This window comes from Neofelis nebulosa, chromosome 8 (assembly GCF_028018385.1).
Source record: "Neofelis nebulosa isolate mNeoNeb1 chromosome 8, mNeoNeb1.pri, whole genome shotgun sequence".
In the NCBI taxonomy this organism is placed as follows: Eukaryota; Metazoa; Chordata; class Mammalia; order Carnivora; family Felidae; genus Neofelis; species Neofelis nebulosa.
Window position 1 is genome coordinate 76,501,293 of NC_080789.1, and position 23,078 is coordinate 76,524,370.

The following is a 23,078-nucleotide window of genomic DNA, read 5'->3' on the forward strand; positions in this document are numbered from 1 at the left end:
CTGTATGTCAGGGCACCTGGGTGGCTCAGTTGGTTAAGTGTCTGACTCTTGATCCCGGCTCAGGTCATGATCTCGTGGGCTCGTGAGTTCTATCCCCACATTGGGCTATACACTGTCAGTGTGGAGCACTTGGGATTCTCATGTAATATTTAAAAAAAGTATTACACTGTATGTTAATTAACTGGAATTTAAATAAAAACAAAAAAGTTATTTTTCTATATATTTCTAAAAATTATATATTTTTATATTTGATATATTAAAAATCATGACTATATACTGGTACAATTCCAAACCCAAACCATAGAGTTTATTATTTTAGTATTTGTCTTTCTATATTTGTGTAGAATACCACTGTGAACAATAAAACTTAAACTAGAGTTCATATTTTTTACCAGTTCTTTCTTGTATGTGTAGTACTATTTATATATAGTAAAATGCACAGATTTTGTGTCCAATTTGATCAGTTTTGACAAATGAGCATACTTATTTAACCCACATCCTATCCAGATATAGAATATTTTCTTTGCCTTAAAAAGTTTCTTCATTGCCATTTCTGATTTTTTTCACCATGTATTAATTTGGCCTATTCTGGAACTTCATGTAGATAAAATTGCAGTTTATGCTCTTTGGATTTGACTTTTTGCTCAATGTGTCCATGAAATTTTATCTTGTGTTTGTGTGTATCAGGGTTGTAGTTCATTCTTTTTTATGGCTACTAATATTCCATTGCATGAATATACCATATTTTAAAAATGTTCCCAAGATTTGGGTAGTTTTCTGTAAAGGTGGTATAAATCATATGTTTTCATTTTGGGAGGATGCACACTTAGGAGTAGGATTGCTGAATCATATGTGCTTACCTTTATTAGAAATTGCCAAAATATTTCCCAAAATTATTCTACCACTTTACACTTCTACTGGCAGTGCATGAGTGTTGCTTTATAATCTCATTTTAATTTTAGCTCCTCTAGTGTGTGTTATGGTATTTCATTGTGGGGGAATTTTTTATTTCCTGCTGATTGATGATATTGAGTATTTTTATGTACTTACTAAATTACATTCGTATATGTTGTTTTGTGAATCAGGTATTCAATTCTTCAGTTTAAAAAAAAGGAAAAAAAAAACTTCTTCCAGTACATAACATTCTAGTAACATTCTATTAGCAATAATAGAACTTCTTCCAGTACATAACATTCCAGTAACATTCTATTAGCAATAATCACGCCTCGGATAAACCTCATTGGCTACGATACTGCCACTGCGCAAAGCTCAGTATTTTTATGTACTTACTAAATTACATTCGTATATGTTGTTTTGTGAATCAGGTATTCAATTCTTCAGTTTAAAAAAAAGGAAAAAAAAAACTTCTTCCAGTACATAACATTCTAGTAACATTCTATTAGCAATAATAGAAACTTCTTCCAGTACATAACATTCCAGTAACATTCTATTAGCAATAATCACGCCTCGGATAAACCTCATTGGCTACGATACTGCCACTGCGCAAAGCTCAGTACATATGCATTCTAAATATACATCCTTTGTCAGATTTATGTAGGGTAAATATTTTCTCCCAATTCGTGCCTTGCCTATTTACATTCTTAGTGGTGTCCTTTGATAGGCAGATGTTTATAATTTTGACAGTCTAACTTATCTATTGTTTTTGTTTTATGGTTACTGCTTTTTGTGTCCCGTCCAAAAAACTTTGCTTATCTCCACATCTTGAGGATAATGTCCTACATTTTATTCTAGAAGCATTATATATTTAGCTTCTTTGTATAGACATCTAAGTCATCCAGAATTAATGTTTGAACGTACAGTGAGGTAAGGATTGGGGGTCTTTTTATTGTATATTGAGAAGGTGTGCCAATACCATTTGTTGAAAAACTTTAATTTCCTCCAGTGAATCACTTTGGGGTCTTTGTCAAAATCAATTGTTTATATATAGGTGGGTCTATTTCTGGGCTTTTTATTCTGTTCCTTTGATCTATTATCCTATGCCGATATTGTACTGTCTAGAGTAATGAAGCTTCATAGTAATTCTTAAAGTCAGGTAATATAAAGTCTCTAATTATATTCTTTTAAAAAATTATTTTGGTAAAAAATGATTAAAAAAATAATTTTTTATGTGGAATTTAAGAAACAAAACAGATGTACATATGGGAAGGGCAGGGGAAAAAGAGAAGAGAGGGAAACAAACCACAAGAGACTCATAATAGAGAACAAACTATGGGTTGATGGGGGTAGATGGTTGGAAGATGGGCTAAATGGGTGATGGGTACTAAGGAGGGCACTTGTGATGAGCACTGGGTCCTGTATGTAAGTGATGAATCACTAAATTCTACTCCTGAAATGAATATTGCACTGTATGTTAACTAACTAAAATTTATATTAAAAATATATTTTGGCTATTCTAAGTTCACTAACTTTCAATTAAAAAGTTTTATAAATAGCTTGTCCATTTCTATATTTTAAAATGTCCCTTGGTTTATGTTTGCAGTTGCAATGAATTTATAAATCAATTTGGGGGAACTGATATCTTAAAAATATTTATTCATCTGATAAATCATACAACTCCTTTTGTTATTTTGTTTTGTTTTGTTGAGTAAAGTTGACACACAATGTTAGATTAGTTTCAGGTGTACAATATAGTGATTCTACAAGTTTCTGCTTTATGCTATACTCACAAGTGTAGCTACCATCTGTCACCATACAGCACTATTACAAAACAAATAAATAAACAAACAAATAAAAGGCAGAAACATACCCATAAGTACGGAGAATCAACTGATGGTTGCTAAATGGGTGGGAGTGGGGGGATGGGCATAATGGGTGAAGGGGAGAGGGAGATACAGCCTTCTAGTTCTGGAATGTATTAAGCCATGGGAATAAAGACACAGCATAGGGAATATAATGGCCATTTGTCTTTAAAAATTCTGCAGTGTTCTATAGTTTTCAATGCAACGGTCTTTTACTTTTTCCTAAATGTATTCCTATGTATTTTATATTTTTGGTAATATCATTAATGGGAATTTTTATAATGTTGTTTTTAGTTTTCTGCTATCATACTGAAATACAATGAACTTTAATTCAATTCATGTAACCTGTAAATTTGATAAATTTACTTAGATTTTTTCTTTTGTGTGTGTGTGTCATGTTTTGACTTAAATTTGTTAGTTAACATATAGTGTAATACTGGTTTCAGGAGTAGAATTTAGTGATTTATCACTTACATAGGGGACCGAGTGCTTGTCACAAGTGCCCTCCTTAATACCCATCAACCATTAAACCCATCCCTTCCTCTCTCTCACTCTCTCTCTCTCTCTCTCTCTCTGTCTCTCTCTCTGCCCCTCCCCCATTTTCACTCTCAAACAAGAAAAATAAACATAAACCCATCCCTGCCCTCCCCTCCTCCACCAACCCTCAGTTTGTTCTCTATAGTTAAGAGTCTATTATGGTTTTCCTCTCTCTATTTTTTCCCCTTCCCCTTGGTTCTCTATTTTGTTTCTTAAATTCCATGAGTGGAATCATATGGTAGTTGTCTTTCTCTGACTTATTTCACTTAGTATAATATACTATGACTTCACTCACATCATTGCAAATGTCAAGGTTTCAATCTTTTTAATGACTTAATAATATTCCATTGTGTATGTATGTATATAGACTAATACCTTGGCTTGTGAGCATAATTTGTTCCAGAAACATGCTTGTAATCCAAAGCACTCATATGTCAAGGTGAATTTCAAGAACTATTGGCTCAGTTGTGATCATGTGACATTCGTCATCACGTACTTCTCATATTGCGAGGTGTCACTCGTTTATCAAGTTAAAATTTATTAGAAATACTTGCTCACCTTGTGGAATGCTCATAGAGCAAATTCCTCACAATCCAAGGTTTTACTGTATATGTAAATGTACCACCTCATACACACACACACACACACACACACACACACGCACACACACATTGTTCTTTATATATAACATATATGTATCACCTCTTCTTCATCCATTCATCAGTCAAAGGATATTTGGACTCTTTCCACAATTTGGCTATTGTTGATAATGCTCCTATAAACATTGGGCTGCATGTGCCCCTTCAAATCAGTATTTTTGTATCCCTTGGATAAATACCTAGTAGTGCAATTGCTAGGTCATAGGGTAGTTCTATTTTTAGCTTTTTGAAGAACTGCTATACTGTTTTCCAGAGTGGCTGCACCAATTTGCATTCCCACCAACAGTGCACAAGGGTTCCCCTTTTTTTAATTCCTGGCCTGCCTCTGTTGTTTCCTGTGCTGTTAATTTTAGCCATTCTGACAGGTGTGAGGTGATATCTCATTGTGGTTTTGATTTGTATTTCTCTGATGATGAGTGATGTTGAGCATCTTTTCATATGTCTGTTAGCCATCTGGATGTCTTCTTCGGAAAAATGTCTCTTCATATCTCCTGCCTATTTATTAACTTGATTATTTGTTTTTTAGCTGTTGAGTTTGATAAGTTCTTTATAGATTTTGGATATTAACCCTTTATCAGATATGTCATTTGCAAATATCTTCTCCTATTCTGAAGGTTGCCTTTTAGTTTCGTTGATTGCTTGCTGTGCAGAAGCTTTTTATTTTGATGAAGTCCTAATAGTTTAAGTTTGACTTTGTAGATTTAATAGCTGCTTTCCAGATTTCTTAGATCAGAAGTTACAAAATATGGCATGTGGAATAAATCTGGCTCACTGTTTCTATAAATAAAGTTTTATTTGAACACAGACATGCTCATTCACCTACATATTTTCTATGGTTGTCTACACAAGAGTTGAATACAACAGAGTCCACAAGGTCCAGACAGCACACAATATTTACTATCTGGCTCTTTATAGAAAATTTCTGTCAACCCATGCCCAAGATTTAATTACATATTTAATAATAGCTTTTGTGAAAAGAGAAAATTTTACTCCTTCCTTTCCAACTTCTGTGCCTTATATTTATTTTAATTTTAATTTTTTATTCTTTTTCCTAGCTGTATCCACTCACTATGACACCCCCCACCCAGTAGAGTACTGAATATAAATAGTGAAAAATGGTGATCTTTGCTTTGGTTCTGTTCTAAAAGGAACATATTAAGTACTGTATTTTGTCATTAACATAACATTATCTATGGGTTTGTCATTAATATTTTTTAATAGACTGAGGAATTTTCCTTTTATTCTGAATTTTCTGAGAATTTTAATAAATTTTTTTTTGTTTTTGCTTTTTTACATGTTTTCTCTTTAGCTGTTGATAATATATTTGTTTTCCCCTATATTTGGGTAACATAATAAATTTCCTTAATTTAGCATTTGCAAGTAAAAAGATCTTTGACTTTCTGAATAAATTCTAGTTGATAATAATATATTATTTGATTTTCAATATTTTTCTGAGAGTTTTTTGCATTTATGCAAATAACATATTTTTTGAAAATTCTTTTCTTATATCACTTTTATCTGGTTTTTGTACTTGAGTTATGCCTGTCTTACAAAATAAGGTGTGGATTTTAGATATCCATAACTCCATGGTTTTTTTCTTATCTAGATTGAGAATCTTTTATTTATAATTGGAGTTTTAAATTCATTAACATTTAATGTAATTATTGATTCATTTAGATTTAGAACTATTATTTTGTTCCTTATATTTTATTTAGTCCATCTGCTCATATAATAAAGGCATCTGTTCAATTTTTTTGATGGTCTAGTCCTACTTTTTTGCCAACTTATAAATGAAATGTTAATTAGTATTCTATTGCAACTTCTCTTTTGGATTATCATCCTTACCTTGTTGTTTTATATTTTATTGGTTGCTCTAGGGATTGCAATATGCATCCTTAACTTTCACAGTGTCTTAGAGTTGATATTTTACCATTCCACAAGAAATTTAAGAATCCAGCAATTGTCTAGTTTGCTATAACCCTTATACTTTGAGATGTTGTCAAATATATTGCCATACATATATTAAAAGCCCCATGATGATTGTTAGAATATTTGTTTTAGACAGTCATCAGGCTTTGAAAGAAATTAAGAAGAAAAATGTAGTCTTTATATTTACTCACATATTCACTATTTCTGGCATTTTTTTTTATTGCTTCATGCACATTAAGTTTACATAGAGTGTGTATCCACTTCAACAAAAATAAGTCTTTAATATTTCCTTTACTACAGGTCTGTTGGCAAAAAATTCTTTCAATTTTTTATTGAAAAATATCTTAAAATTTCCTTCATAATGCAAGGATACTTTCAATGCATATAAAATCCTAGTTGCTGGTGCCTGGGTGGCTCAGTCGTTAAGCTTCCGACTTCAGGTCAGGTCATGATCTCACAGTTTGTGAGTTTGAGCCCTGTGTCAGGCTCTGTGCTAACAGCTTGGAGCCTGGAGCCTGCTCTGGATTCTTTATCTTCTTCTCTCTCTGCCCCTCCCTCACTCACGCTGTCTCTCTTTCTCTCTCTCTCTCAAAAATAAATATTTTATATGGCTTATTTCACTTAGCATCACACTCTCCAGTTCCATCCACGTTGCTACAAAAGGCCATATTTCATTCTTTCTCATTGCCACGTAGTATTCCATTGTGTATATAAACCACAATTTCTTTATCCATTCATCAGTTGATGGACATTTAGGCTCTTTCCATAATTTGGCTATTGTTGAGAGTGCTGCTATAAACATTGGGGTACAAGTGCCCCTATGCATCAGTACTCCTGTATCCCTTGGATAAATTCCTAGCAGTGCTATTGCTGGGTCATACAGAGAAAGACAGATACCATATGGTTTCACTCTTATGTGGATCCTGAGAAACGTAACAGAAACCCATGGGGGAGGGGAAGGGAAAAAAAAAAAAAAAGAGGTTAGAGTGGGAGAGAGCCAAAGCATAAGAGACTGTTAAAAACTGAGAACAAACTGAGGGTTGATGGGGGGTGGGAGGGAGGGCAGGGTGGGTGATGGGTATTGAGGAGGGCACCTTTTGGGATGAGCACTGGGTGTTGTATGGAAACCAATTTGACAGTAAATTTCATATATTAAAAAATAAATAAATAAATAAATAAATAAATAAAAAATAAAAAAAAAATAAAAAAAAAAATAAAAAAAAAAAAATAAAAAAAAAATAAATATTTTAAAAAATAATAAAAAATAAAAAAATAAAATCCTAGTTGATAATCACCCCTTTCACGTATCACTTTAATGATGGCATTCCATTATCTTCTGACCTACATTATTTCTCATGAAAGATCTGCCATTTGCATGGTTTTCCTCCTGTGGCATTTCTCTATTTTCAAAACTTTCCCTTTATCTTTGGGTTTTAGCAGTTTGACAATGGGTTTAACAGTTGACAAAACTACTTACAGGTATTTTTTTTTATATATTCATACTTCTTAGATTTTTAATTTGGTATTTTTTTAGTAAATTTGGGCAACTTTTCAGCCTACTTCAAGTATATTTTCTATCCCATTTTTTTCTTATTCTCTTTCTTCTTGACTCTAATTTCACATATGTTAGACTGCATAATACTATCTCACATATTAATTATACCTTATTTTTAATGCCTTTTTTGTTTATTTCTGCAGAGTGAATAATGTCTATTACTCAGTCTTTAAACTCAGGGACTCTTTCTTCTCTTGCATCCAATCTTATGTATGGCTGTTCAGTGAATTTTTCATGTCACATATTTAATTTCTTGCTTATAGAATTCTTATTTGATTCTTTTTATAGGCTCTATCTCACTGCTAATATTCTCCCATTTGTTCATATGTCCATCCATTATGACCAATTTTTAACATCTCTGTATATATTTGTATTAGTTGATTTTAAATACCTGTCTGCTATTTCCAACATCTGGATTATTTCTCAGAGTTTGTTTCCATTGACTTCTCTCTCCCTTCAGATATGTTTCATATTTTCCCACTTCTTTTCATGTCAAGATTATTTAAATTTATTGTGTAATAGACACTGTAGACACAATGTGATTCAGACTCTGAATTTAGCTGTTTTCCTTTAGAGAGAGTTAAGGTATTTGAGTTTTGTTTTGTTTTTTTCATACTGTAACTTAATTTTCTAATCAATTAATCTTAACCTTTCAAGTTTTGTGTTTGAATTTTGCTAGCACTCTTCAAGAGCAGCCATTACTATACTGGTAAAAAAAAAAGTCCTATTCCTAAGACTTAGCTTTACTTCAGTATCAACTAAATAAATCTGTTGTTCAGCAAAGTATCCTTCCTATAGATGTTCAGAAATCCCATGTATCAAAGTGTTGTGGGAACTTCAGAATCTCCATTCAGCTCACAGATTTGCAGGAGCTATTTTATATGTGAACTCACAGTGTTACACTGTCAGATGTTCAACATCTAAAAATAGCTGCTTCCTATATCTCTTTCACATGTGCATACACACATACAATTTCCAATTACAAGGTATTTTTCCAATAGAAATCTATTTACCTAGTTTTAGATCTCTTTTCAATATATCTTAAACTTCACGCTATTACCAACCAATATATTACCATAATATTAAACTAACCATCCATAAAGGAGACTTTATAATTTCCTACTTCAATCTTTGAAAGCCCTAACATTGATTCCGTGCTCTGCTTGGTAGGGTTACAATTCTTATTGATAAATCTGAACTCATCTTCTGGCTTCTTTGATTTCTCATGGATGGCCAAATTGTTAAATAAAAGCTGTGACACTGGGTGAGTTTTTCTGTATACATGTATGAGAGACTATTAGATTGAAAGATTTATTATCCCCAAAGTAAACAAACAAAAAAACAAAAATGTGACAGTACAAATGTGACAGTAGCACCTCATGGTTATTTATATTGAATGTTTATAATTGGTGAACAAATGTGGATTTGGGGGTAAAAATAAAAATAGTGTCATTGATTTACCAAGAGAAGAAGTACTGAATGAGATAATTTTAAGAAAAGAGAGATTGAATGTGTATTGGGAAAGGGGAGTGGTTAGTAGGTACAGAATAAGTTCAAGAACTCTGCCAAAAACCACACTAAGGTTATACTGTGACATTTATATTCACCTTAATGTTTATGACATGCATTACAGGTCAGTGATGAAACTCTGGAAACAACATATTCCATTAAAGTTAACTTAAATTTCTTCCAGTAAGGATTAGAGCTATACTGATTGCTAACTCAATGATAAATGAAGTGAGCTGAATGTGGATTGGTAAGCATTCACTGTCAAAACAGGGATGATCAGTATTTCTCCTTTTGCCTCTCATAGTTTCTGACTACTATAAATCAGCTTTTTCTTTTTTTATTTTAGAGAGAGGGAACGTGTGAGTGGGGGAGAAGGGCAGAGGGAGGGGAGAGAGAGAGAGAGAGAGAGAGAGAGGAGAGAGAGAGAGAGAGAGAGAGAGAGAGAGAGAGAGAGAGAGAGAGAATCTTAATTGGGCTCTATGCTCAGTACAGAGCCTGATGCAGACCACAGTCCCACAACCCTGGGATTATGACCTGAGCTGAAATCAACAGTCAGAAGTTCAACCAACTGAGCCACCCAGGCACCCCTAAATCAGCTTTTCTTGAAGCTCTTAAAAAAATTTTTTTAACATTTATTCATTTTTGAAAGACTAAGAGAGACATAGCATGAGTGGAGGAGGGGCAGAGAGAGAGGGAGACAGAATCTGAAGCAGGCTCTGAGCTGTCAGCACAGAGCCCGATGTGGGGCTCAAACTCATGAACTGTGAGATCATGACCTGAGCCAAAGTTGGACCCTTAACTGACTAAACCACCCGGGTGCCCGAAAGCCCTTTTAATTTAAAGTAAGCTATATTTTCTTCCCTCTACATACATGACTCAGTTTATGAAGATGGTTTTTAATAAACATAAATTTCTGGAAAATAGTTTAGTACAAAGACCACTGGCTATGAAGATTAAAACAAATAGCAACAACAACAATAACAAAGAACATTTGAATCCTGAATCTGTTGCTGGATAGCAGTATAATCTTAGGTTAGTCTTACTTAACTTCTTTGAATATAAATTTCCTCATCTATAGAGTTTAGAGTAATTCCTGTTTCACAAGATGGGTGTAAGAATTAAATATAGCTAGAGCTAGAGATGTATATTACCTGGCACAATGCCTGACACATAATAGATTTACAATAAATAGTTAGTCTTTCTTCATTCATGACCACATATTTTCTAGACCAGGACTCAGCAATTTTTTTTCTATTAAGGGCCAGATACTGAATAATTTAAGTTTTGTGAACAATACTATCTCTGTCATAACTACTCCATTCTGCCATTGTAGCCCCAAAGCAGCTTTCTTTGTTGATTAAACTTTATGTACAAAGCTGGTAGCAAATCAGATTTGGCCTGTAGGAATGGTAGCTTATAGACTTGTGGACTAGATTAAGGGAAATGGTGGGGGTTTTTGCTTGTTTGCTTACATAGTCATTGGATCTATATTTTAAAATCCCCAAGGTTTAAAAGATCCAGAAATAGCATGCTCCATCTGTTCTCTTCATGTTTAACATGTTTGATCAAGACAAAACTTCACTGTGCATTTTTCTGTGCTTATCATGGTATGTTTACAATCAAATTTCCTTGGTAAAAGTATGATTTGTTTATGTCACCTTTTTCAATTTTAGAGGACAAAACTTTTAAAAGTAACATAAAGCCTATTTTTCTTATCTTACAAATAATAATGTTTTGGCTGGATACTTCTCTCTAGAATTCGTGTGAATTCATTGACAAATGGAAATGACTATATTTGGATATTATTCTTTGTCCTAATGAGTGTCCAGCCTTCATCCTGGCTTCTAGTGGGATAATAAGAACTTTTCTTCTTTGTTTTTCAAATGCAGCCTAGTATGATATGAAGGAAATATAAAGGGGAAAATATACTGGCTTAGAAATCAGAAGAATTGTATTCTAACCCAGGATTTATGACTACCTTAGTGTTATATTAGCCAAAATATTTAAGGATGCATATATTAAAGCCTACCTTTTATGAGATTGCCATCAGCTTTAACCTTTTTCTCCAAACCTGTTATCCTTATGAATTTATTTTTTTATCATTCGCAAAGTTACTATTTTTTGGTTTTTCTTACTTTCCTCTTATTTTCCTTAGCCAAATACTTCTAAATTCTTATTTATGCAGCATTTGTTGGTTTATAAGTTTTGGGGTGTGCATTATTTAATTTGGTTTTCACAACCACTAGTATGAACAATAAGACTTTTAATCCTCTTATTTTATAAATGAAGAGTTAAGTGATAAAATAATTTAAACCAATGAATTTAAGGTCATAGAGTTAGAAGACAGAATGAGGACTAAGGTCATGCCCTCTCACTACTCACTCACTCATTTCTCTGCATGAGTTCTGAGGAGGGTTCTGAGGAGTCTCTGTGCTAGGTTTCCAGGTGTTGTGTCTTATACTTACCTTTATAATATTCTGAATTTCCCTGTGGGAACTGTCACTGTTGACATAGTGACAGAGGAAGATGAGGAGGAGCTAAAACCATTATCGAGAATACTACAATGACTTCTGGGATAAGAAATTCCAGAAGGTGAGTGAGTCCAGGAGAAGACACTGGATGCCATGGAAAGGATTTTTAAGGATTTCTTGGTCTGGATGTTGGCAACGTAGCTATTTTTTTCTAGTTTCTAAGAGAGATAAATTTAATGACCTTTACTTTGTCTCTTTGTCCTTCATGCCCTATTCAGCCACATTATCATAAATATTTGGCAATGTGATAAGAGAATGCTATTTTCTTTAACAATCAAATAAAGATTGAATCTAAAAAATAACTTTTTTCTTTGTTTATTGGGCGAGGAAGTACCTAATAACATTTCTACTGTCATTAAAATTCCATATTTTCTCTTTTAGCAAATAGAATGATTGGAATTTTAGGACTCTGATCAGTTACTAAAACCCTCCTTCATTAGTCTTTTTTAAAAATTTTTATTCAAAAAACATTTTTTAAATGTTCATTTATTTTTAAGACAGAGAGAGACAGAGTGTGAGCGGGGAGAGGCAGAGAAATAGGGATATCCAGAATCTGAAACAGGCTCCAGGATCTGACCGGTCAGCACAGAATGTGGGGCTCGAACCCATGAACTATGAGATCATGACCTGAGCTGAAGTCAGATGCTTAATGGACTGAGCCACCCAGGCACCCCCGTAAGTCCTTTTAATTCACCTTTATTTGCCCTCATTTAAGATACCTTCTTGTATTTTATGGAACAACAGATGAGATTTCACAAACCATCGCTATTGTTATGAATACCCTTCTTCTATTTCCCTCCTTAGCTTTACTAACATTATAGAACAGGGGTTTGGGTCCATTATTATTTAACCTTTCTATAGAATTTTCAGTATTAAGAATCTCCTGACCCACATATCTCTGGGGATATTTTTGGAGGTAAATTTCTGGACCTTAAACATTTTTAATATATAGGCTGCTAGCTGTGGGAGTCATGTAAGTTGAGCCTAAGATGCAGCAGTCCCTACCTTTAAGTAACAAAAAAATGAACCAATTTTGGCATGTTACTAAGTACCTAGTATCCAGGGAGAACTATAGTGAAATATCTAATACATCTTTCTTGGGAATCTATCTTTTAGCCAAATATTAATCCCCAAAATATTTATCAGATTTCTCCTTGTATTGAAAAGCATTTATATTTTATACAAATTTTATGTAAATATATACAGATGGATAGGTACACACTGATATTTATTGCAAACACAAAGAACTTAAGATATGCTGCGTACTATTTAAAAGATCTTTCTTTAATTATCTCCCCATAGAATTTTCTGGGAAAACTCAAACTCCCCTTCTTGGAGCTTATGTGGGATCTAGGCGTAATTTTCTTTTGTGGGTTAATTTGACTTTTGGATTGTGTGAATGCAATTAAAGGGCGAATGAACTTTAGCTTAGTCTTTACTTTCTAGTGCTTTTATGAAGAATAAACATGAAATTTGTCTTGACATTCTGTAAAACAGAGCATACATCTTTATTTTGAATTTTCCCCACTTTTAGTAACATGGTGACTGAAGAAAGTAAGGTGCAGTATACTTAGGGAATAAATAAAATATTTAAAACTAAGAAAGAGTGATTAGGAAATAAAATATATTAGTAGTTGATCTAAGCTGGTGAATGAGGGCTAAAGATAAATAGGTACAGTAAACTTAATAACATGAAAATGTGTAAATTTGTTTTAAAAACCACAGGAAAATGAACTTGGTGAAAATACACAAAAAGTATGTCACTTGGCTAATTTAATCCAGAAGACAAAATGATCAGAAAATGAGATGAAGGGAAAGATTTGGAATACAAGCTAAGAATAAATAAGAGATGAAAAATATCACCATCTGGAAGATTTTAAAAACAAATTAAAGAAAATGTTATTTAAGAACATGATAAAACAGCAAGATAAAACATGAATAAATTCAGCTCAGTAATATTTTAAAAAGTTAAATGTAATAGGTAAAATTTTAAAGGAAAATGCTTCAAAGATGGACAGTATAATAGAAAAAAAGTTTTAAAGCCTGAGGTCAGCTAAAATTACCTCCTAAAGTTAGAGGAAAAGTAATTTTAAACAGTGGTACTTTTCAGGGTGCAAAGGTTAACGTTCCCTGGAAAAGTATGCAGGGTCATTGAGTGGAAGGCAGTTGAAGCAACCTTCTGACCTCGTAGTGAGTTCCATTCTCTTGACTAGAGCTCATTTCAAAGAGGTTTATGTTGGTTCATATTTCTTGTGACTGATTCTTAATGTAGCCATTCTTGAGGCAGAGATATCTCCTTCCTTAAACCCAAATCCCACAGGGAAGACCAGACAATAGGCAGATGATAACCTTTAGTCCTTACTAGGATCTAAAGTACAAATTTCAGCAACAGATGATGTACCTGAGATGATTTCAATGGTTTTCATTTCCATCCTTTTTTGGAAATCCCTTTTGAGTGATTTCTTTCTGTGGGAAAACAGAAAACAAGGCAAAGATAAGGACATGTCATAATTGAAGCATTAAATGAATTTCAAATTTTAGAATCAAGAAAGTTACTATAAATTGTTCTAAAACCCAGTTCAGTCTGTTCTCATTCAGGAAAATCTAATGTGTCCCAGGGAAACAGGGCCAAGGATTAAGCCAGGTAGCTGTGGAATCATGACCTCCTTTCTCTCCCAGACTATCATAGGAGGAATGGGGCTTTCCATTGCAGTGCACTGTGTAACTTTACTTATGACAGGATGAGCTGTGTCTGCCCTTGATAAAGAGAATGGAGAAGACAATGGAGGCAATGGAGAAGACAAAGTGAATTCTAGGTCATGAAGGACTGTCTTCCCCAAGCTTCACAATACTGAGCTTGAAATGCAGCCCACCCTACTCCACCTTTCAACCCTCAGAGGCCATCTAATCAATTTCTGTCCCCGGGTACTCAAGTTAAACATCTTAATTTACTGATTAATATCTGCCAATGAGATATACAGTAGGGATTTTTTATTCCTGACAATTCAGATTCCACTTTCCAGAGAGGAAAACTAGGGCAACTTCCTTTAGTTTTTTTTTTTTTTTTTTGCCTTAGTTTTTGTGACTGTAAAGTGGGGGAAAATAATGTTTAGGGGACACAGTTATTAAATATTTAATATATACTATAATTGTTCCAAGTTTGTTGATATTGATCTTCTAATTCCCAGGACAATATTTAAAAGAGTGTTTTATTATTACCTGCCTGTTTATAGGTGAGTATAACAAAATTATAGAGGTTAAGTAACTTGCTCTAAATAAGTATCAGGGTAGTGATTAGAACTCAGAATGCAGCCTGTCAACCCCATACAGTGAGGATATAATATGACTAAGTATGTGAAATGGCATCATAGCATGCTGCCTTGCGTGTGGTATTCATTAATAAACATTGGCTTTTTAAAATTATTGTTATCTCTTACCAACAGTTTACTATAATGACCAATTTCTTGCCTGAGCTCTCCTTTGGTTGAGAAGAAATGAACAAATCTCTGGGAGAGATGTGGCTCAAGTGTCTTTTTTTTTTCTTCATATCCTTGCCCATCACCAGCAATCCTGATTCTTTTGGGCTGGAATCTGAAATCACTTTCAATTCATTTGCTCTATGCTTTGTTTTTTAGAGTGATGCTAGCAGAAGAAAGGGGCCATGTTTCTTGGGGTTCAACATCTGACATAGTATAAACTATTTCAGAGGATATTTGTTCACTTAATCATTCATTTAATGATGAATATATTTACTGTCTATAATGTGCACAGGTGAACAAAATAAGTAAAGACCCTATGGGTTCTTTATGTTATCCTGTTTGTGTTTTTGTTTTCATGTTGTTATGTACGTGTTATGTGAGTGTATGTCCTATGTATCTGGGTTATTATACATATTGTGTCACACACACACACGTACACACATATACTCTGTGTATGCTATTCAAGATAATACTAATAAGTTAATCTTCCTAAATCATTGCTTTTGTCATGATACTTTCATATTCACGCAGTGTTTGTTTTCCCTGTATTTAAATGTTGAGTCAAAGCTCCATAGACCAGGCCTTAAAATTCTCCAAAACCGAATTCCAAACTATCATCCCAATCTTACTTTTTACGTGTGGTCAATACAATCATTGTATTCCATTTAATCTGCTATAATTTTTCCCCCTAAGTACAGCTGAGAACTCTGGGAGCTAACTTCTACTTCTGGCCAAAATAAACAGGACAAAAATAGCAGGAACTAGATTAACCCTTCTACCATAAATAACTACACACACACACACACACACACACACACACACACACACCCAACAACCAGACAAAATATATGAAGTAATGGTTTTCAGACGTCATACAAGCAGGCATTGCACAAAAATAATCATGTGAGAAAGGAAAATTCCCCACAATTTTCCCCTGTCCCCCTTTTCCCTTCTTGGAGTTTTCTTCTTAAAGGTATTTCTAGCCACAGCACTGGGAGAGGACTCCAGAGAGAACGTGGTGGTTTCCTAAATTGATGTGATAGAATGGGGTGTATGGAGGTTTCAGGTGGCTGGACTTCACAGGGCAGAATATCACAGAAAGAGAGCACAGAAAGAGAGCCACAGAGAACTGTAGAAGTTGCCCTTTGAATCATCAGCTGATACTGATCGGCATATATTTGTGAGGGATTACCAAAGGTGGAGGAAAGAGCCATCTTAAAGGAAAGCAGAACAATCCCTGAAGCTTAATAGAGCCTGGAATTGTTTGTTTTCTACTCTAGCAAGAGTAGAAAAAAAAACATAATACATGAAGCATCAGGTACTTAGAAGGATATTGCCTCAGTAGTGGAGTGTAATTAGCCCAAGGCTAACAGCTGTTCTAGTCCACATAACCGTGCTTGAAACCAAACCTTAAAAGGGTAAACCAGTTTCCAAGTAACTTCATTGCACCCCAGTGCAAAGTTTAAAGGTATTTTTTTTAATTCAAGAATATTCAGCACTTTTAAAAATTCTCAATATGTGGCATCTGACTGAAAATTACTAGGTATATAAAAAGAATGGTTTGTCAGTATGTAAGAATGAACCCTGACTGAAACAACTGGGTAAAAGTTTTGGAGCTATGTGAATTTCTTTACCTCCTTCATACAATTCACAAAAAGTTGGTATAATTAAGGTAAGTTGATCCCAGTGCAGGAAATGAGCCATATGTATAGAAAGAAACATTGTGCTCACATGTCTTTTTCTAAGAAATTAGGAGAGTAAATTAATGATTAGTAACTTGAATTCACAGAGGACACCAATATCTGTTTTCAGTCTTTGGTTTTCAGCACCATGGTGGAGGTAATGGAAAACAAGTGTGTGCACCTTGAATAAGCTTGCCCCCCGCCCCCATCATTTGCTGCACTGGCCCCAGTGTCATCATTTCACTTCAAACCTCATTTCTTTTCCTGTCTCCCCACTGAGAACTTCTGTTAATGGAAGTACCTTACCTACTCCCAGAAGAGGGTGCCACTGAACAAGCTGCCTACATGGCCCTCCTCAACCTCTCCTAAATTATTAACTATTCCCTTCTTCTGCTTTAAAATTTTCCCTATGCCTGTGGAGAGGAGGAGCCAAGATGGCGGAACAGCATGGAAGTTTTTTGTGTGTCATGTGTCCATGAAATATAGCCAGACCAACACTAAACCATCCTGCACACCTAGAACACTGACGAGGATTAACACAACAATCTGCACAACCTGAACCACAGAATTCAGCAAGTACAAGGCACAGAGAGGTAGACTTGGGGAGCAAGAAGCCGCAGCAGGCAAGGAGGTACTTTTGCAGGCGAAGAGAGGAGAGGGCCGATGGTGGTGGGGGGAATATGGGAAAGGCACCCCTCCCCAAAAGGAGCTGAAGAGAAAGTGGAAAATTGGGACTAAACTAAAAAGGGAGAAAGGAGAGGGTTTAAATTCCATTAAGACTGTAAACAAGGGGAGTGCAAAGGCTGCAACTCCACAGCTCAATACCTGGCGGTGCTCTGGTGGGAAAGGCGAATCCCCAGGAACAGAGTGGGGTCCGGGAGGTTCTCGCACCACACAGGGAAAAGCCGTTCCACTGCTGGAAGGACATTTGGTAGAGACTGTTGAAGCCACCTGGTCCCAGCAGACCCCAGAAAATGGCCACATTCACTGGTGCTGGAACAAGGTCGTTAAGGCTGAAGTCTGGTGCCAGATGTACGTTGTGATTTCCCATAATCCCTGAAACACTGCTGCTACACTGTCTCGCGAACTTTTTCTGGGGCGGGCTGGCACCTGGCCGCAGTCTTGGGGCACCGGCAGCAGAGGGTCCAGCAAGCATTCCTGGGTGCAGCCGACATTTGGCCATTGCTCAGTGAGACCCTCCCGCAGAGGGGCAGAACAGGTCAAAGCTGCAGTCCTTCAGAAGTAAGGGGCCGGGGAAAACAGCCGCATCTGGGACAAAACTCGGGAGAGAGGTACTGCCTGGGGCCTGGTCACAAAGAGTGAAAAAGTGGGAAGTGGACAAAAGCTGAAGGCAGAGGACGGGGAGAACAGAGTTCAACTAGAGACTGGGTAGTTGGGTGGTGCACTTTTCACCGCTCCTGCGTATGCACATACACACCTACCAGCACCACAACACTCCACCTCAGTAGGCTAGCAGCGCCATCTAGTGGAGAACAGAGCCGTTACACCGACCCCACCCAACTGGGCAAACCTCACTCTTCAAGAACACAAGTCTTACTGTCTGCTTAGTTTATGGACTATAAAGTCCTTCATAGTCTGACTTCTAGGGAAAAATGAAGTAATTTCAGTCCTATTTCAATCTGTTAGCAGGTTCACCTACTCAATTTTCTTTCTTTTTTTTTCTCTTTTTCACTTGTTTTTTTCTTGAATACAGAAAAAGAAAAAATTCATTTTTATTTTCAATTTTCATTAAAAATATTTTTCTTTGTTTTACTATATTTTTTATTTTTGTGTAAATTTTTTCAAATTCAATTTTATTCCCATCACTTTATTTTAGTCCACTTTAGTGTATTCACTTTTTCAAATTTTCAAATGATTTCCTTTTTTTCTTTTTCTTTTTTCTTTTTTTTGTTTCTTTTCTTTTTCTTGAATGCAGAAAGAGAAAAAATTCATTTTTACTTTCAATTTCTATTAAAAATATTTTTCCTTAATTTTTTCCTATATTTTTTGTTTTTATGTAAATTTTTTCAAATTTTGTTTTACTTCCATCATTTTATGTTAGTCTAGTACAGTGTATTCACTTTTTTACATTTTCAAACGATTACCTTTTTTTCCTTTTTTCTCTTTTCATTTCTTTTCTTTTTCTTAAATACAGAAAGAGAAAAAAATCATTTTCATTTTTAATTTTTATTAAAAATATTTTTTTATTTTTTTCTACTATATTCTTTACTTTTGTGTAAAGTTTTTCAAATTCTACTTTACTCCCATCATCTCATTTTAGTCTACTTCAGTGTATTGACTTTTTCGAATTTTCAAATGATTTCGTTTTTTGTTTTCTCTGCCCCCCCCCTTTTTTCTCAATCTGACAAACCACTTTCAACACCCAGACCAAAGCATACCTAGGATCTAGAATCATCTATTCAATTTGTGTGTGTGTCTCTGTTTTTAATTTTTAATTTTAACATTTTTTTAATTTTAATTTTTTTAATTTCAATTTTTCTACCTCATTAATTCCTTTCTCCCTTCAAAATGACAAAACGAAGGAATTCACCCCAAAAGAATGAGCATGAAGAAACGACAGCCAGGGATCTAACCAACACAGATACAAGCAAGATGTCTGAACCAGAGTTTAGAATCATGATAATCAGAATACTAGCTGGAGTAGAAAATAGATTAGAATCCCTTTCTGCAAAGATAAAAGAAGTAAAAAATAGCCAGAATGAAATTAAAAATGCTATAACTGAGCTGCAATCATGGATGGATGTAGCGGCATCAAAGATGGATGAGGTAGAACAGAGAATGAGCGATATAGAGGACAGAATTATGGAGAATAATGAAGGAGAAAAAAAGAGGGAGATTAAGGCAAAAGAGCATGATTTAAGATATAGAGAAATCAGTCACTCATTAAAAAGGAACATCAGAAGCATAGGGGTCCCAGAAGAGGAAGAGAGAGAAATAGGGGAAGAAGGGTTATGTGAGCAAATCATAGCAGAAAAGTTTCCTAACCTGGGGAAAGACACACACATCAAAATCCAGGAAGCACAGTGGACCCCCACCAGATTCAACAAAAACCAACCACCAACAAGGCATATCATAGTCAAATTCAAAAAATACTCAGGCAAGGAGAGAATCATGAAAGCAGCAAGGGGAAAAAAAGTCCCTAACCTACAAGGGAAGACAGATCAGGGTTGCAGCAGACCTATCCACAGAAACTTGTCAGGCCAGAAAGGAGTGGCAAGATATATTCAGTGTGCTGAATCAGAAAAATATGCAGCCAAGAATTTTTTATCTAGCAAGGCTGTCATTCAAAATAGAAGGAGAGAGAAGAAGTTTCCCAGACAAACAAATATTAAAGGAGTTTGTGACCACTAAACCAGTCCTGCAAGAAATTTTAAGGGGGGCTCTCTGAGGGGAGAAAAAATGAAAATATAAATAAACACATACATACATACATACATACATACATACATACATACATACCAAAAGCAACAAAGATTAGAAAGGACCAGAGAACACCACCAGAAACTCCACCTCTACAAGCATCATAATGGCAATAAATTCATATCTTTCAGTACTTCCCCTAAACGTCAACGGACTCAATGCTCCAATCAAAAGACATAGGGTAACAGAATGGATAAGAAAACAAGATCCATCTATATGCTGTTTACAAGAGTCCCACTTGAGACCACTTGAAAATAAGGGGATGGAGAACCATCTATCATGCTAATAGTCAACAAAAGAAAGCTGGAGTAGCCATACTTGTATCAGACAATCTAGACTTTAAAATAAAGACTGTATCAAGAGATACAGAAGGGCATTATATCATAATCAAGGGGTCTATCCACCAAGAAGACCTAACAATTGTAAACATTTATGCGCCAAATGTTGGACACCCAAATATATAAAGCAATTAATCACAAACATAAAGAAACTCATCGATAGTAATACCATAATAGTAGGAGACTTCAACACCCCACTCACAGCAATGGACAGATCATCTAATCAAAAAATCAACAAGGAAACAATGGCTTTGAATGACACACTGGACCATATGGACTTAACAGATATATTCAGAACATTTCATCCTAAAGCAGCAAAATATACATTCTTCTCCAGTGCACATGGAACGTTCTCCAGAATAGACCATATACTGGGACAAAATCAGCCCTAAGTACGTACAAAAAGATTGAGATCATACCATGTATATTTTCAGACCAGAATGCTATGGAACTCAAAATCAACCACAAGAAAAATACTTGGAGACTAAAATTTTCCTATGCCTGTTTCTGACTGATATACTACACATTCATTATTTTATAGGTTAATATCTGTCTCTACCACCAGATTATAAACTTCATGAGGCAAATGATTTTGTTCATCTCTGGATCTCCTTAGTCCGTATTAGTGGCTCACAGATATTTATTAAATGAATGAGTGATTCTTAACATCATGCAATTATTTCTTTATTTACCTAATTTTTTTTGCAATATACTACAAATCAGACCTTTTGACATGATTTTCCCATAATAGGTGCTAAGCTGAGTCAACTCAATTCCTAAGTTTGATAATGGATTAATGACAAATAGATAATAAAGACTTTCATTAATCTACTTCTATGACTCTTTAAATACATATGTACTGCTTGTAGGGATTCATAGCAAGTATGTTCTGATCTCCCCCCACCAATTATCACTTTGCTATCCCTTTATCAAATTTAATTACTTTGACTGAAATTAATCAAATACTAACTGAATGTCTATCAAGTATCAGGCACTGTGCTTCATCCTATGAATACAGCAGTGAATAAAATATTCTCCTAGTTCCTGCCTTCATAGTTTATGGTCTAAATACCAGGTATGTTTTGGGACACCTGGGTGGCTCAGTCAGTTAAGCATCTGACTTTGGCTCAGGTCATGATCTCACAGTTCGTGGGTTTGAGCCCCATGTCGGTCTCTGTGCTGACAGTTCAAAGCCTGGAGCCTGGTGTGGATTCTGTGTCTCCCTCTATCTCTGCCCTTCCCCAGCTCATGCTCTGTCTCTCTCTCTCTCTCTCTCTCAAAAAATAAATAAACATTAAAAAATACCTGATAAGTTTTCTATTAATAAAATTATATACAAAAGGAGAAATAAATGTGAAAATCTAAAGCAAATAGTTCTAAATCTATGTAGCAATTATCCCAGCTTCTTTTGTGTTGGAAAATAAAAACGTATTGTATGGGAAATTAAAAAAATACACCCATAATGCCTGGAGTACTAGATGTATCCTTGCAAGAATATAATTTTGGAATGAGAAATATAAAGGTTTTAAAATTATGTGATTTGAACTTTTGTTTTGGAAATGAAAGATCTTGCCTCTTAATGTGTCGAAACTAAATTAGAGAGAAGACTTAGTTTGATTCTCAACTCTGCCACTTCTAAACTGTGTGACCTAGAAGAAATTACTGGCTTACTGGAAGAAGAATAATTATTCTTCCTCTTTAACAAAATTGTGGTCATAATCAAATAAGATTATGTTTTAGAAGAACATACTTAAACATCATAAAAGCCATTTATGAAAAGCCCACAGCTAATATCATTCTCAATGGGGAAAAACTGAGAGCTTTCCCCCTGAGATCAGGAACACGACAGGGACGTCCGCTCTCACTGCTGTTGTTTAACATAGTGTTGGAAGTGCTAGCATTAGCAATCAGACAACAAAAGGAAATCAAAGGCATCAAAATTGGCAATGATGAAGTCAAGCTTTCACTTTTTGCAGATCACATGATATTATACATGGAAAATCTGATAGACTCCACCAAAAGTCTCCTAGAACTGATATATGAATTCAACAAAGTCGCAGGATACAAAATCAATGTACAGAAATCAGTTGCATTCTTATACACTAACAATGAAGCAACAGAAAGACAAATAAAGAAACGGATCCCATTCACAATTGCACCAAGAAGTATTTTATGCTTCGGAATAAACCTAACCAAATATGTAAAAGATCTGTATGCTGAAAACTATAGAAAGCTTATGAAGGAAATTGAAGAAGATATAAAGAAATGGAAAGACATTTCCTGCTCATGGATTGGAAGAATAAATATTGTTAAAATGTCAATACTACCCAAAGCTATCTACACAGTCAATGCAATCCCAATCAAAACTGCACAAGCATTCTTCTCAAAGCTAGAACAAGCAATCCTAAAATTTGTATGGAACCACAAAAGACCCCAAATAGCCAAAGTAATATTGAGGAAGAAGACCAAAGTGGGAGGCATCACAACCCCAGACTTTAGCCTCTACTACAAAGCTGTCATCATCAAGACAGCATGATATTGGCACAAAAACAGACACATAGGCCAATGGAATAGAATAGCGACTCCAGAATTGGACCCACAAAAGTATGTCCAACTAATTTTTGACAAAGCAGGAAAGAATATCCAATGGAAAAAAGAC

At 34.9% G+C, this 23,078-nt stretch overlaps 1 non-coding gene and 1 pseudogene across 1 annotated transcript; both read right to left on the reverse strand.

The window, feature by feature from the left end:
- Positions 1–1,120: 1,120 nt before the first annotated feature.
- On the reverse strand, positions 1,121–1,270 carry LOC131484111 (U4 spliceosomal RNA; annotated as a pseudogene).
- A 106-nt stretch (positions 1,271–1,376) lies between these two features.
- On the reverse strand, positions 1,377–1,511 carry LOC131484112 (U4 spliceosomal RNA). Its single transcript, XR_009248027.1, has one exon. It is a non-coding gene; the product is annotated as a U4 spliceosomal RNA (small nuclear RNA).
- Between the last annotated feature and the right edge of the window lie 21,567 nt (positions 1,512–23,078).